The 16,591-nt window shown below is 47.0% G+C and overlaps 1 protein-coding gene across 4 annotated transcripts in view; it reads left to right on the top strand.

Moving 5' to 3' along the window:
* KCNH2 (potassium voltage-gated channel subfamily H member 2) overlaps positions 1–16,591 on the top strand; it is a 380,786-nt gene that overhangs the window by 170,635 nt on the left and 193,560 nt on the right. Inside the window, exon 1 of one of the 4 annotated variants that reach the window (XM_068235400.1) lies at positions 3,925–3,943. The exons of the other annotated variants lie outside the window; for them this stretch is intronic. The gene's annotated coding sequence lies outside the window, so the exon portion shown is untranslated. Of the gene's footprint in view, positions 1–3,924; positions 3,944–16,591 lie in introns of those variants that run through there. 4 annotated transcript variants of the gene reach the window in all.

The following is a 16,591-nucleotide window of genomic DNA, read 5'->3' as shown; positions in this document are numbered from 1 at the left end:
ACCTATGTTTACCTGGGTACTTCTACGCAGTATAGGTGACTAAGCATAAGAATGCATTCTTCTGTGAACTAAAACCCTGGCTTTTAATTTAGCTGTAGGGATAACAGTTGTGCCTGGATGAGTGAATCTGTGAATGCATTTGTTTGAACATTTGCATGTGAGAGTGCGAAGGGTTAATTGATTTTTTCATATTAGAAAGAAGACACCCTAAGGTATTCCGTTAGGTGTATGGTGAGTTCATAGAAGATTTTATTTTTTTGTCACAAGTTAGCGGAAATTTATTTTTATTGTTTTTTTTTCACAGTGTCAATTTCCGCTAACTTGTGACAAAAAAATCTTCTATGAACTCACCATACTCCTAACAGAATACCTTGTGGTGTTGTCTTTCTAAAATGGGGTCACTTGTGCGTTTCCTAAACTGCCCTGGCATTTTAGGGGCCCTAAACCGTGAGGAGTAGTCTTGAAACGAAATTTCTTAAAATGACCTGTGAAATCCTAAAGGTACTCATTGGACTTTGGGCCCTTTAGCGCAGTTAGGGTGCAAAAAAGTGCCACACATGTGGTATCGCTGTACTCAGGAGAAGTAGTATAATGTGCTTTGGGGTGTATTTTTACACATACCCATGCTGGGTGGGAGAAATCTCTCTGTAAATGAACTGTCTGTAAAAAAAATCAAAAGATTGTCATTTACAGAGATATTTCTCCCACCTAGCATGGGTATGTGTAAAAATACACCCCAAAACACATTATACTACTTCTCCTGAGTACGGCAATACCACATGTGTGGCAATTTTTTGCAGCCTAACTGCGCTAAGGGGCCCAAAGTCCAATGAGCACCTTTAGGCTTTATAAGGGTGCTTACAATTTAGCACCCCCCAAAATGCCAGGACAGTAAACACACCCCACAAATGACCCCATTTTGGAAAGTAGACACTTCAAGGTATTCAGAGAGGGGCATGGTGAGTTCGTGGCAGATTTCATTTTTTCTTGTCGCAAGTTAGCAGAAATAGAAACTTTTTTTTTTTGTCTCAAAGTGTCATTTTCCGCTAACTTGTGACAAAAAATAAAATCTTCTATGAACTCACCATGCCTCTCAGTGAATACTTTGGGATGTCTTCTTTCCAAAATGGGGTCATTTGGGGGGTATTTATACTATCCTGGAATTTTATCACCTCATGAAACATGACAGGTGGTCAGAAAAGTCGGAGATGCTTCAAAATGGAAAAAATCACTTTTTGCACCATAGTTTGTAAACGCTATAACTTTTACCCAATCCAATAAATATACACTGAATGTTTTTTAGTTTTTTTTTTATCAAAGACATGTAGCACAATAAATTTGGACAAAAATGTATAAGAAATTTTACTTTATTTGACAAATTTTATCACAGAAAGTAAAAAAAAAATAATTTTTGTTTGACAAAATTCATGTCTTTTTTTGATGAATATAATAAAAAGTAAAACTCGCAGCAGCAATCAAATAGCACCAAAAGAAAGCTGTATTAGTGACAAGAAAAGGAGGGAAAATTCATTTAGATAGTAGGTTGTATAACCGAGCAATAAACTAAAAAATTAAGGGGTAGAAAGTCTGTGGTCCTCAAGTGGTTAAACTTCATTAGAATCGCGAATTCGGATAGTTTTCTACCCGTGAGCCCATCACTGCTACATGTCTGTAGCAATCAGGCATCAGTATGTTCATGTCCTTTTTTTACTTTTCAATAAATGGAAAAAATATTAAAAGCTAAGATTTCTATACCATACTTACCTAATGCTCCCAAGTTTTTGTTGTAATATTTAAATCAGAAATTGTTATTGTCTGATATACTGGACTGCAGACAATAAGAGCGGCCACCAGGTGGCGTCCCATCCCTGTATTACGGGCTCACACTGTGCACTCCTTTACGGTTTGAATATCGTGGTCTATCTATGTTGGCATTATGCAGCTGGAAAGATGCCCTGTGTTATCATCAGTCTGTGTTATTTTGTATTATTTTAAATTAGCTGTAATGATCAGTTTGTTCCTAACAATCCCCCAGTGAGGCTGTGCACAGTGTGTATGAGAGCAGCACACAGTGCAGAGACTGGCCGAGGGGAGGGGGGATAATGGGAACAGTTTATGTTGAACTTGGCATGGGCTCAGCACTTTGGCCACATAATGAGCTTTGGAAATTGCTTTCATCATTTCTCCTCTTGTCATTCGGCTGTCCAAAACTAATCCTCCTTCCCAACACCCAACACTAACCTCCTCCTCTAAATTTTAACTCTTCCCTGATGCCTATTTATACCCTCCTCACCTTAAAGGGAAGGTTCACTCAGGAGGTAAAAAAATAAAAATCCAAATCCACTTACCTGGGGCTTCCTCCAGCCCATGGCAGGCAGGACGTGCCCTCGCCGCGGCTCCGCAGGCTCTCGGTCTTCTCCAGTGGCGCACCTGACCTGGCCAGGCTGGCGGCCAGGTCGGGCTCTTCTGCGCTCCAACGTGCGTGTCACTGGTGCGCACTGACGTCATCGGACGTCCTCTGGGCTGTACTGCGCAGGCGCAGAACTTCTGTGCCTGCGCAGTACAGCCCGGAGGACATCCAATGACGTCAGCGCGCCCCCGTGAGGAGAATTTTGGAGCGCAGAAGAGCCCGACCTGGCAGCCGGGCCTGGCAGGTCGGGTGCGCCACTGGAGAAGACCGGGAGCCTGCGGAGCCGCGGCAAGGGCACGTCCTGCCTGCCACGGGCTGGAGGAAGCCCCAGGTAAGTAGATTTGTATTTGTATTTTTATTAGCTCCTGCGTGAACCTTCCCTTTAAAGAATACCGTATATACTTGCATATAAGCCGACCCGCATATAAGCCGAGACACCCACTTTTCTTACAGAAACCAGGAAAAAGGGATTGACTCGCATATAAGCCCCCCACCACAACCATCGCCCCTCCCCAGTATAGCTCCCTCCATAGTATAAACAGCCAGGTGTGCCTTTAGTATGAAAATCCCCCCTACTCAGTATAAATAGCCAGATGTGACCCCTGTGTTATGCATTCCCCCATAGCCAGATGGTAGTCCCCACATAGCCAGATGTGCCCCCAGTATTAGGCAGCCCCCATAGCCAGATGTAATACCTGTTACTGTATTAGGCCTCTCCCCCCACACAGGTAGCCAGCTGTTCCCCCTGCATTAGTCATCCCCCCATAGCCAGATGAGCCCCTTATATTAGGAATGCCCCTCCTTGGGCAGCTCTGCCCCCTGTATTAGGCAGTAAGGTACAGTAGATGCCCCCTCCACCATGCTTGAGTGGAGCGGGCAGCAGTGGCTTACCTTTCAGCACCAGGGACCCTTCCTGTAGCTGTATGCTGCTGCAGGAATGGCCCTGGCGATCTGTGCAGGATTGGGCTGGAAAGCACATGGGTGGTCAGGGTGCATCAGGCATTGGATCGGAGGACCTTAGAGGAAAGAGCGCAGGATGTGCGCTCTACCATTCAAATCAGCGTGCGCTCCTCCATTCGTCACTGCCATCAATGTCTGTGCCTTTAGAAATGCCCCAGGCCACTTGCAGAGGATATCAGCGGTGACATTAGCGCTGGGGTTTCCTCTTCATCCTGTGTGACGTGCACGCTGTATTCCAAGATGCCACTAGAGGGCGCCATAAAGATGATACAGCGTGAGCGTCACACAGGGTGAAGAGGAAACCCCGGCGCTGACGTCACCACTGCGATCCTGTACAAGCGGCCAGTGGCATTCCTACAGGGACGGACATTGATGGCTGTGACGTAGTGAAGCGGTGACAAGTGGAGGAGCGCACACTGATTTAAATGGTAGAGAGCTTGTCCTGCACTCTCTCCTCTACGCTTCGCCGTTCTGATGCCTGATGCACCATGGCCACCCACGTGCTTTCCAGCCCGATCAACTATGGAGGAGTGCCATATCTGATCCCTGGCTGGTCACTCCAAAAATAAACAGGTGAGCCTGGACACAAACTTTGGTGACTCGCATGTAAGCCGAGAGGGGGTCTTTTGAGCTCATTTTTTGTGCTCAAAAATGTGGTTTATATGCGAGTACATATGGTACCTTAGCCTTTTTAAAAATTCAAAAACGAGGAGCAGGCTTGTGTAGGAGGCGCTCCTCATTTCCACCACTCCACAGTTCTCATCCGTGCCCCTCCGTTATTTCCCTCCGTCCCTCCGTGCCCCTCCGCGTGAGTACGCGGACTAGCGACAGCAACCTCCATTGAGGTATACGGAGCTTCCGGCGGGGGAGGAGGAACATCGGCGACAGCTTCCGTCGCACCGCTGGTCTCTCTTCCGCGTGTGTACGCGGAGGGACCTGGCGAGGAGCTGTCGCCGGCCTGTCGCCCACACGCTCACGTGTGCTGGCGACAGGCCACTTTTGCTGCCCGTGAGTATGGGCCATTAGGCCTAGGTAGTGCAGTCTAGCTTTGTGTCATGACACCTAATGTGCAAGCTCCAATGAATGTGGACTGAGTATAAATGAGTCTATAAGCCGCGCAGCCAATTTCTTTCAAGAAAGATAAACAGCCGACTTGACATGGTTAGTGAAATATGAGCACAAGCTGGTTAGCATAAAGCATCGTACACACACAAGCCCAGTGCTCACCAAAAGCTTCTAGCAGATCTGCAAAACGCTAGGTTTTTGAAGCAGATTTCAGAGATTCTAGGCATGTTTAGAGAGGTGCCCACAGTGGGCAGACCTGGCTGCAATGGGGACATAACCTATTTCTGAATGGTGTCCCTAACTGCTGAAATGCAGCAAAGAGCTTAAGATACATAGAGCTATAATTACGTCCTTGAGGACTTCGGATGTTCACAGCTGTGCTTTATTCACGGATGTGCAAGTGAATAAAAACTTTGCCTTTTAAAGACGAGGCCAGTGCTGGTCATTTTTGCTTTTGGACACAGTATGATGAGGATTTTCCCTTACCAGCCGGGCTCAGCAGTGATCAGACAGGAGATGACAGGAGCAGATTGGAGGCAGAGATGCAATGGCTGGTAGAAGTCGTGGAAGTGATGAAGTGAAGAGGGGGATCTTAGGCAGCAGCCCCACTTACAGAAGAGATGTTTTCCTCTTTCTAGAATTCCCTCACACACAGTATGAAGAGGAGTTTATCCTGCCAGCTGGGCTCAGCAGTGATCAGACAGGAGATGACAGGAGCAGATTGGAGGCAGAGATGTAGCCATTGCGGACGGCAGTGAAATCTGTTATTTATGGAGGGGTTCATTAGTAGCTGACTCTGAGCGTCTGGGGCCTGACCAGACGGAGGATAATTTGGGCGCTGACTGCCAGCTATGGAGGGGCGGGAGCTCATTGTGGCGCTGCCATTTAACTATCGCGCAGCTGAAATCCGTTGTGTGTTGAATAGTTGCAGCGACAGACACATGGCCCTTGTTATCAAGCCAGTCAATGTGCACTCAATGATATTTGTCCTTGACCTTGTGGCCCCCCTGGCTGCTGTCATCCGTGTATATACTGTACATAGGTGCTGCCTGGATAAAAAAGGAACTCGATACTGTACCTTGTTTTTGGTATTCAAGTGAACCCAAGGTGAGAGTGATATGGAGGCTGCCATATTCATTTCCTTTTAAAGTGAATGGGAACCGCATTTAAAAAAATGAGACAGATACTTACCCAAGGAGAGGGAAGGCTCTGGGTCCTATAGAGCCTTCCCGCTCCTCTCCTGGTCCCCTCGTTCCGGTGCTGGCTCGCCCGGTAGCAGTCTGTGACTAAATTAGTCAAATACTGCTTTACCCGGCCGAAGGAGGCTTGAAAGTCTTCAGAGAGCCCGAGTGCTCCTGAAGAAGGGCGGCCCTGTACTGCGCCTGCGCAAGCACGCTCTCTTGCACGCTCACGCTTGTGCAGTATGGAGCCGCACGTCTTCGGGAGGACACGGCTCCCGAAGACTTCCAAATACCCTTACGGTGGGGGATTGAAAGGGGGGGGGGGGAGCCAGCACAGGATAGAGAGCACCGAGAGGAGGGACTGAAGGCTCTATACGACCCAGAGCCTTCCCTCTCCTTAGGTAAGTATTTGCTTCATTTTTTTTTAAATGCGATTCCCATTCACTTTAAGCAATACCAGTTGCCTGGCTGTCTTGCTGATCCTCTGTCTCTACTACTTTTAGCCATAGCCCCTGAACAAGCATGCAGCAGACCAGGGGTTTCTGACATTATTGTCAGATCTGACAAGATTAGCTGCATGATAGTTTCTGGTGTGATTCAGACACTACTGCAGCCAAATAGATCAGCAGGGCTGCCAGGCAACTGGTGTTGTTTAAAAGGAAACAAATATGGCAGCCTCCATTTTACTCTCACCCCGGGTTCACTTGAAAGCGGACCTGAACTCAGAACTTCTTCTCTGTTCTATAAAATATGCATCACCTTGAGGGTCGGGACACAGTAGGTAGAAACGCTAGCATTGCGTAAAGCGATATCGTTAACACGTGTAATGTAAATCAATCGGTCGCATGAAAAAACGCATTTGTTTGTGTTCAGTGTTTTAGAAAACACTGAACTTGCTGCATATTTTTCCAAAATGCATCTAAAACTCACATGATGCATGTGACTGGTGACACAGAGGTATAGCGGCTTTCTGAGTGTTTAAAAAAAAAACAGTTTGACGATGTATTTCCTCTTCCTGTTGACTTCCTAGTGATGACCATAAAACGCATACAAAATGCTCAAAAACGCATTTGGGATGCTTATGTGCAAAATGCAAACGCATTAAAATGCAAATACACTTAAAACGCACTAAAAGGACGGGTCGGAGGAAATTTAAAAAAAAGATCTACTCCTCTTCCTCCAGCCCCTGGCAGCCTATCTGTCCCTCTCCGCAGCTCCGGTGTCCAGGGCTCTCCTCCTTGCCAGACTAGTAAAAGAATTAATACTTACCTGGGGCTTCCTCATTCCCTTTCAGGCTGTGGGATCCCTCGGCTGCTCCCTGGGCCGGTTAGTTTGTCTGCTAGCATGCCCAGGCCGGCGGCGCTCACGCCCCTATCTCGCTTCCAGAGGTGCAGAACCACGTGCTTGACTTAGCCAAGTTACCGGGCCAGCTTGCAGACAAACTGAGAAGCCCTGGGAGAAGGTGAAGGAGTGATCGGCCTGAATGGGGTGGAGGAAGCCCCAGGTAAGTATCCATTTTTTACTAGCTTGGTCTCTGGTTTCCTTTAACTGGCAACCTATATTTTCTTCTCAAATCAGGGTCCATTATCAGGGCCAGTTCAAGTAACAATTGGGCCGTAGGGAAAAATTAGCCTGGGGGCCCCCCAACAGACATTCCCTCAACCAAAAAGCGTCATTAGAGGCCCTTTGTTGCAGCCAAATTTCCCTTCGGGGCCCCTGAGCTGGCTGCTGACCTTCCCCCAATAACCTCCCAACTTAACAGACTCTGCAGAGTCCCTAGGGAGCAACAGTTAAGATGGGGGAGGGACACCTTGGGGGCCGCGATGGGCCCTGGGTCAATTGCCCATTTTTTCCTATGGTAGCTCCGGCCCTGTCCATTATAAGGACACATCATTTTGACTTTCAGTGCTATACAAATTCATAATAAGTGGCTGGAAGTGTAATGGTTAATGGCTCTGTGTTTAAAGCAGGGTTTGAATCTCTGCTCTTCCTGTTCAGTAAGCATGCACCTATTCAGTAGGAGACATTGGGCAAGACTCCCTAACACTGCTGCTTCCTATACAGCCCGCCCTAGTGGCTGCAGCTTTGGTGCTTTGAGTCTGCCAGGAGAAAAGCACAATATAAATGTTTTATTTGTCTTGATTTGTCTGTGTCCTAATATAATAATAAAAAGTGTGTGTTTCCTTTGGTTGTCTCGTATTTTAGTTTTGTACTTTTATTTCCTTTCCGCTTCCTGTTTTATGCCTGAAGGAGAGACTTGGGCAGTTTCAGAAGCTTATAAGAACGCATTTTCTCTCTACGACTAGTCATTAAAGGTTTTATCCGCACTGCAGCAAAGTCTGGTATTTTTGTCAAAAAGCACGTTTCTGACTCTATCCCATAGCTAACGCTGGCCGTACGCACACAGATTCTAGGGCAGCACCTCCATATATACCGGTAATAATTTTTACAAAATCCAAACAGTTCGTTTACTTCAGATTGTAATTCACATCATATAAAATTTTGATAATCTTGAATTTGGCTTAAAAATTAATTCATTTTTGTCAAGCTAAATAGGATTACATTTAATGTGTAATGCCAAAGCATGGAAAATGTGCGCCACAGGCTGCCTGCATGTTGCAATACATACAGTGAAACATACAATCAGTGAAAAGTATGTAACTGCTAAAATATATCCGAGGCGATTAATACAATTTTTCTTTTTTTAACTGGGGTTTCTTCCAGCCACTAGAGGTTACCTGTGTCCCCCGCTGCAGCTCCGGTGCTCCCCGGCGACCCGTTGGCAGCCTCTGAAGGATTGCTGGTGACGTGGGCGCAGAAGATGCTGACCTAATGGGGCCAGCAATCCCTCAGAGGATGCCAGCGGGACCCAGCAGAGGACCGGAGATGCAGAGAGGGACACATGTGACTTCTAGGGGCTGAAAGACGCCCCAGGTAAGTAAAACTAGATTTTTTTTTTTCATTGCCTCGGATATCCTTTAAGGCCTCTTACACAGTAAGACATTGCGCTTGATGCGACGTTAAGGTCGCATAACATGCCCTTAATGCAACGCATTGAAGGACTATAACTTGGACGTTATTTAGCCCTGCGTTTGGTGCACCGTTTTTGTCGCACGGTGATAGAACAAAAAAAAAAAGAAGAAAACATTACTGAGCATGTGCAAACAGTCTAACACAGCTAAAAACGTGTATAACGCACAGCATGCAGCACTTTCATTTAACACCAACGCAACGTCTGCACTGTGAATAGCCCTTTGATTTTTCATTGCTGTAAGTTATTGTGCGTTACATGTTGTTGTAACGTGCGACCTTAACGTCGCACTGTGAAAGAGGCCTAGCGCACGTTTTGCAGTAGCACACTGAATGCAGTATGTTGCCATACCGCACTCTGTTGTACCTCAGTACAGCCACTGCCCTGTGAACGACGAATAGGTGCTGCATTGCAGTGCGGTGCAAAGCCGCCGTTATGCTGCACAGCAACGCACCACTGTGAACGTGGCGTGTGGGTCGCTGGCTAGTTTTAGGGGACTTTGCAATGATCTTGCCTGTTGGGATGGGGGGGGGGGTCCTAAACTGTTGCTAAGTATTGGAGTGGAGGGTCACTATGAGGTCACTATGAGCAGCTGAGATTAGTACAGATTGCGTTGTACAGTAATTGTGAATGCTTGAAGAAAAAGTAAAAATACATGAGATTTAAAAAGCATGGGGAAAACGCGAATGATCGCTAATGATGGGTATTTCCTGTGCAGGGCCATTTACTTCAATGGCCAGTGCAGTTGTGCACGATTCTAGCCTAAGCTTAGGATACTCAGGAACCCCCCACCTCCAATGCTAAGGTGTATTCTAGGCAATCAGTTATGGGATATTTCATGGGCAGAGCGATAAACATTGTATTTCATATTTATCATCGTTCGGTGCCGGTGCCATGAATTCGATAATACATTACACTCCGTTCCGTCTGCTGGTCAGCGGCCGTCTGCTCCTTCCTCGCGCAATTAATTCTCCTCTGTAATACAGAGCTTTGCCAGATGATAATATATGACTGCTCTGTACCCCAATACAGAGAACTACAGGTGACTCAGTGAATGGACAAGCTGTTCCTCTGATAGAGAGGTGGAGGGGGGTCCACTATAAGCTCTCGCTTTGCAGCGCTGGGTCCCTGGTTCAAATCCCAGCCAGGGCACTCTATGCACAGTTTGTATGTTCTGCACGTGTCTGTGTGGGTTTCCTCTGGGCACTCCGGTTTCCCCCCACACCCCAAAAACATACAAATAAGTTAATTGGCTTCCCATAAATTGGCCCTAGACTACGATACATACACTACACGATACATACATAGACATAGGACTATGGTGGGGAATAGATTGTGACTGCCTCTGAGGGACGGATAAGTGACAAGGCAATATACTCTGTACAGTGCTGCGGAATATGTCGGCGCTATATAAATACTAAATAATAATAATAAAATGAACTAGAAGAACAGAACTCTGCAGAAGAGATCCCACTCACTTGTTAGGCCTGGGATTCACTATCGTGCTTTTTTGAGCTTTTTCAGCCTCAAAAAACGCTTTGCTAATGTAAGTCTATGGAGTCCACTAGAGTGATTGCACTTAGGGCTATTCGCAATCAGACACGCAGCATTTAGTGGGCCAGATTTATCAAGCGTGTCTGAGACAAAATATTGGTAGATTTTTAGAAATCCGTGCAGAACTGTCTCAGGCATTGTAAGATTCCTTCTAAAACTGTCTAAAATAGGAGGAGCTAGGAAGGTCTCTCAGACAGTGCAGTGTGTGAGGGGAATTGCTGTTGCTGAGGTAACCAACACACCTGCTGTATTGATAGCAGCAGGCTCTGAGGAGGAATTCAGCAGGTGGGAGGAGCACATCACAAATCATGTCTAGCCTGCACTCTGCAATGATGTCTACCTGCAGTTCTACACATGTAGAACTGCTATCAAGCACTTCTTAATCTGTGCCAGTTTAGGGATGGATTTGCACTTTTCTTAACTGTAGTACAGCTCTAGAAATTCATGCTAAACTGCCACTATTACCTAGGATTTAAGAAGGTTCTTATTATCATGCAGAACAGTTCTCCCTGCTGGTTAGAACAGATTAAGAAGAATATACATACACTACCTAAATTGCCAGACAATGCACCTCAAATCGCCTACAAAACTCTTCACACAAAGTGCTGGTGCTTGCAATAGTGGGTCCCTGGCCTTAGTGGCTACAACATGTGAATTACAGGCAGGGATGTGTGGAGGGATGGCCGATCTCTGCAGCTTCTGTTTCTCAGTGAAATATACCTCTTGTTTGTGGCTGTTGTTTATAATGTGTGTGTTATATTTACTACTGCGTACTAGGGCAGATTTACTATGCTGAAGGACTACAAATTGTGCTCTTTCAGCTCAGCACGCTGCAGCGAATGTGAGCGGATCATAACCAACCTGTGTTGTGGTCAAAGAACAAAGGTGCACTGACACCGTTCGCATTTAATGCTTTTCGCCCGTTCGTGCATGCGCACAAATCTCGTACTGTGCATGCGCAGGACGCTCCCGGCGATGGGAGCGTGATTGAGGATGCGTGCATCCAGGGCCACGCAGGCACAGTGGCCGGCGACCGGAGGTGCAGCGCAGTGGTTGGAGGATCGTTCCTGGATGGCGCGGGCACAGGGCGGCTGCGGGGGCTGGTAGAGGCCCCAGGTAAGTGAAATTGTTTTATTTAGGTTCCCCTTAAAGTAATGCTGGAAAATAATGGTGGGCACACAAAATAGTGACACTTCAGGCAGAATGTTGACATTCTTCACTTAGTGGTGTACTCACTTTTGTTACCAACAGTTTATACATAGATGGCCGTGTGTTGGGTTATTGTGATGGGACAGCAAATTTACACTAACTACTTTACAATATATCAAAGTGTCATATCCTCAGGGTTGCCCCATGAAAAGATATAATAACATTTTTGGGGGGACTGTAAGATGCTGCAGATTATAAGATGCACCTAGGTTTAGAGGGCAAAAACCAGGTAAAAAAATATACGTAACCTGGTGCATCCATGGTCCAGGGCGTCTTGTAGATGTTCTCCCTCCAATTATTGTGTCCTCTTCCTTTCCACCTCTGTGTCTTGCTCCTGTCTCCCTCCGTGTCGTCCTCCTATCCCCCAGTGTCTTTCTCTTCTATCCCCCAGTATCCTCCTCCTGTCTCCCACTGTGTCTTCCTCCTATCCTACAGTGTCCTCCTCCTGTCCCCCTTGTGTCCTCCTCCTGTCCCTCTTGTGTCCTCTTCCTGTCCCTCTTGGTGTTTTCCTCCCTGTCCACCTCAGTGCCCCCCTTTGTGTCCGCCCTCCTTGGTTCCTCTCTGAGTCCACCACTGTGCCTCACTTTGTGTCCACCTCTGTTTCCCATTGCTGGGCTACCTGTGTATGCTGTAATTAGCGGCAGCAGCTGCTTGTATCACTTGCCTGACCTGAGGGTTCCCGTGGTGAACAGCGGCTTCTTCTCTCTCGCTCACTCCTTCCCCCTAGTGCCGGTCTCATGCGTAAAGACAAACCAGGAAGTGCCAGCACTAGGGGAAAGGAGTGAGCGAGAGAGGAGAAGCCGCTTTCGCTGCATACACCCTCAGGCCAGATGAGTGATACAAGCAGCTGCTGCCGCTAATTACCTAATTACTAATTAAGGCACAAAGGGGGACACAGAGGCAGGCACAAAGGGCAACACGGAGGCAGGCACAAAGGGGGACACGGAGGCAGTCTCAAAGGGCGACACGGAGGCGGACACAAAGGGCGACACAGAGGCGGACACAAAGAGGGACACTGAGGCAGATACAAAGGGCGACACGGAGGAAGGCACAGGGGGGCACGGAGGCAGGCACAAAGGGGGACACAGAGGCAGACACAAGTGAGGACATGGAGTGCAGGGAGTCAACGACATGCAGCAGGTCGGCGGTTCGTATAGGCTGGCGATCGTAAGTCGGGGACTCCCTGTATTCAGACCATAAGATGCATGGACTTTTCACTCCACTTTTGGGGAGAAAACGGGTCTTATAGTCCGAAAAATACGGTAACATTATAATGTGAGAGGTGTACTCACTTTTGTGAGATACTGTACTTACACTTGTAGATTCCAGAACACTCACATGCTTCCACTGGGGGATCCCAGAACACTGACATGCTTCCACTGGGGGATCCCAGCGTAGCGACACACGATGCTCAGCTGTAATATTCCAAGCACGTCTCTGGAGTGGAATATGAGCTGTACGATGGCCGTAAGCCCAAACTCTGCTTCCATGCAATAATAAATGGCTTTACCTTGTAATAGCTCCATTGATCTCTCTCACTTCGTGTTCAGGTAATTGAAACTCAAACTGGAAACTCATCATATAGCGATCACTACTAATGTGTGTCAGGGCCAAGAGCAGCTGCTCTGCAGGCCAGACCCTATCGAAAAAGAGCAGACCCCGCCAAACACCACCAAGACCTGGGTTTATAATCCACGCTATCAATGTGCATGGGACAACTGCCACCACTGACCATGAACACCGAGGTATTGGAAGGACACCAGGATTTTAACCAATTAATGGCAACAAGACGCATTAAAACGTCTGTTTGGCCCTGTTAAAAGGATGTTTTAATGTGTTGCTCACTGCTGCCGCCGTCCTTGCACGCGAACCCACGACTTGCACCTTCTGAGACTGACACATCTGTCATTGGTGAACGGGATCATGTGTTCCCTGATCCTTTCAAAGTGCCTGTACGCGCATGACCATGGCTTCAACGATAAGCCAAAGATCATTCCTGTAACAACACTGCCTGTGTGCTCTGATTTCTGTTCAGAGGACACAGAATAGTGTGTGGGGGGACATATAGTGGTAAAATAATGCATAAAAAATACACATTTTGCACTATATAAATTACCGTATATACTCGGGTATAAGTCGCAACATTTAGGACTGACCCAAAGTACAAAAGTGGGGGGGTCGACTTATAGTCACATAGTCCTAAATTTTGCGACTTACAGACTGTGTGGGGTGGGGTATGGATGTGGGGTGTGTGTGTGTGGATACTCACCATCCATCGCTGGGCGCAGTGTCCTCTCTCTTCCTCTCTTCTACCTCACTCGCGTCTACCCCCTTCAGAGATGGTCCAGCTCCCGATGTCACAAGACGTCGGGAGTTGAAGTTACAGCGCGAGTGGAGGAGAAGCGAGAAGAAGAGAGCAGACTGCACCCAGCGGTGGATGTGGTAACGGACAGCTGCAGCGGCGGGGAGAGCGGGCAGCATGGAGGCAAACATCGCACCACAGCCTCTATCTTCCACCTACCACGCATCCCCTTGTGTTGATACCAGCGTCTCTCCTGTGATGATGTCATCACAGGAGACGCTGGTATCAGCGCATGGGATGCCTGGGAAAGGAAGTAGATGGAAGATAGGTGAGTTGTTTGCCTCCATGCCCACTCTCCCCACCGCTGAAGCCTATACATGGGGGCAACTGTACTGGCTACCTTCCTATACTGGGGGCAACTATACCTGGCTGCCTATCAATGCTGGGGCATCTATACTGGCTACTTACGTATGCCAAGGGCAACTATACTGGCTACCTTCCTATACTGGGGGCAACTATGCCTGGCTGCCTATCAATGCTGGGGCATCTATACTGGCTACCTACCTATGCTAGGGGCAACTATACTGGCTACCTACCTATGCTAGGGGCAACTATACTGGCTACCTACCTATGCTAGGGGCAACTATACTGGCTACCTTCCTATACTGGGGACAACTATACCTGGCTGCCTACCTATACTGGGGGCAACTATACCTTGCTACATACACTGGATGCACCTACCTGCCTAGCCTATACTGGGGGTAACAATACTGGCTACCTATACTGGAGGCACATACCTGGCTGGCTTACATATAATTACATATAGACTTATACTTGAATAATTGAAAAAATCCACCTTGTGAGGGTCAAATTTGGGGGGTCGACTTATACACGGGGTCGGCTTGTATCCGAGTATATACGGTAAATAAAAACAAATTAAGCCCTCCTTCCTACCTCACTGCTATTTTTGCAAATAAAGGCTTGTAATTATTGATAGAGTACAAAAAAGAAAAAAAACCTGAAAAAATACACCTTTATTTCAAAATAATATATTATCGCCATATAATGTGCTAGGGACACAATTTAAAGGGGAACTGAAGAGAGAGGTATATGGAGGCTGTCATGTTTATTTCCTTTTAGACAATACCAGTTGCCTGGCAGCCCTGCTAATCCTCTGCCTCTAATACTATTAGCCATAGCCCCTGAACAAGCATGCAGCAGATCAGGTGTTTCAGTGGTTCAGACTTATAAGTCTGATCTGACAAGACTAGCTGCATGCTTGTTTCTGGTTTTAATCAGATACTACTGCAGAGAAATAGACCAGCAGGGCTGCCAGGCAACTGGTATTGATTAAAAGGAAATAAACATGACAGCCTCCATATACCTCTCTCTTCAGTTCCCCTTTAAATGTTGTAATAACTGGGACAAATAGTCAATAAAATGGGTAGTTTTTATTTACTGTAGCATTGTTTATTTTAAAACTATAGGAGATGGAATTGGCATAATAGTGTATTTTTTCTCATTTTTGCCCTCATGTTTTACCTCTAAAATGCATAGAAAGTTACATAATTACTAAAAATATCACCCCCAAAAGGCCTAAGTTGTGGCAGAAAAAACAAGATATATAGATCACTTGGGTGTGATAAGAATTGATAAAGTTATTGGCAAATGAAAGGGAGGAGCTCTGAAGTATGAAAATTGCTCTGGTCGATAAAGGAAAAAAAAACCTTAGTGGTGAAGTGGTTAAAGCAATGCTGAAGTGGTTTATAAGAGAAAAGAAGATACTTGCCTCAGTAGTGGGACGCCTGTGGATAGTCCGGAGGTTTCCTGTATGTTACACTTCCCTGTTCCAGCACTGGGTCCCTCTAGTGTGCGGGTGGCCTTGTGCCACCTTCTCCACCACCTGCCTGGCCACCCCACTCCCTAAGTATTAATGTGTCACCACCCCCTTCCCCTCGGTGCCCGCAAGAGTGTGCCTGCGCTGTCCATGGAGGAGTGTGGTTCTCACAGGCCCGGTAGAGGGAAGTCGCTTCTGCACAGATTTTTTAGCTGACCACGAGTGCCTTCATTCTATTGGGCCTGCAAGGACCATACTCATCTATGCACAGTAGTGATGGTCAAGTAGATGCAAATAACTTTGAGTTGATGCAAATTTATGCTGCTTGAAAATGAACCAATCGAATTTTACCTCAGCGGAATCTGATTGGTTCATTTTCATGCTGCATAAATTTGCATCTACTCGAAGTTATTTGCATCTACTTGCCCATTACTAATGTGCAGTGCAGACTTGCTCATCCCCAACAGCACTTGCTGGCACTGGGGAGGGGGACGGACATATTAATACGTGAGGGGTGGCCAGGCAGGTGGTGGAGGAGGCGGCTCTGGTCTGATTGCTTTTTTCAAATACTTTATTTTAGCCAACAGGTAAACAATTTGCAAATATCAAGGTAGACAGTACGCGTACAGTCAAAAATGGCGTGGGGAAAAAATGGCGCACAGTGATAAATCTTTTAAAACGGTATTTATAGTTTTAAGGATATGCAGTAACTTTATTTAAAACGCTATTTATCGTTGGTCTGACCCCGCCCCTCATGTCCTGCGGTGTCCCCCGGCTCCTGTCTGCCTCCCCCGCCCCCCTCGCACGTCCAATTTTGTCTCCCAGTGATTTCATCTCTGCCCCGGACTGGAGTGTAATGCTACAACAGTCCTACCTAAGCAGATCTTACGAACAGCTGGTGGATATATCTGCTCGCTGCCGCTGAAGACTTTCTGATGCACCAATCACGCTGGGGGCGCTGCTCCAGAACTGTCAATCACCGCTGCTCATGTCTCTGCTCCGTCTGCTAATTGGACGCAATGGTCTCGGAGGCGGGAGCATT

This window comes from Hyperolius riggenbachi, chromosome 5 (assembly GCF_040937935.1).
Source record: "Hyperolius riggenbachi isolate aHypRig1 chromosome 5, aHypRig1.pri, whole genome shotgun sequence".
NCBI classification, from domain to species: domain Eukaryota; kingdom Metazoa; phylum Chordata; class Amphibia; order Anura; family Hyperoliidae; genus Hyperolius; species Hyperolius riggenbachi.
The sequence above is the reverse complement of the archived record's forward strand: the minus strand, read 5'-3'. Positions and strand labels throughout refer to the sequence as shown.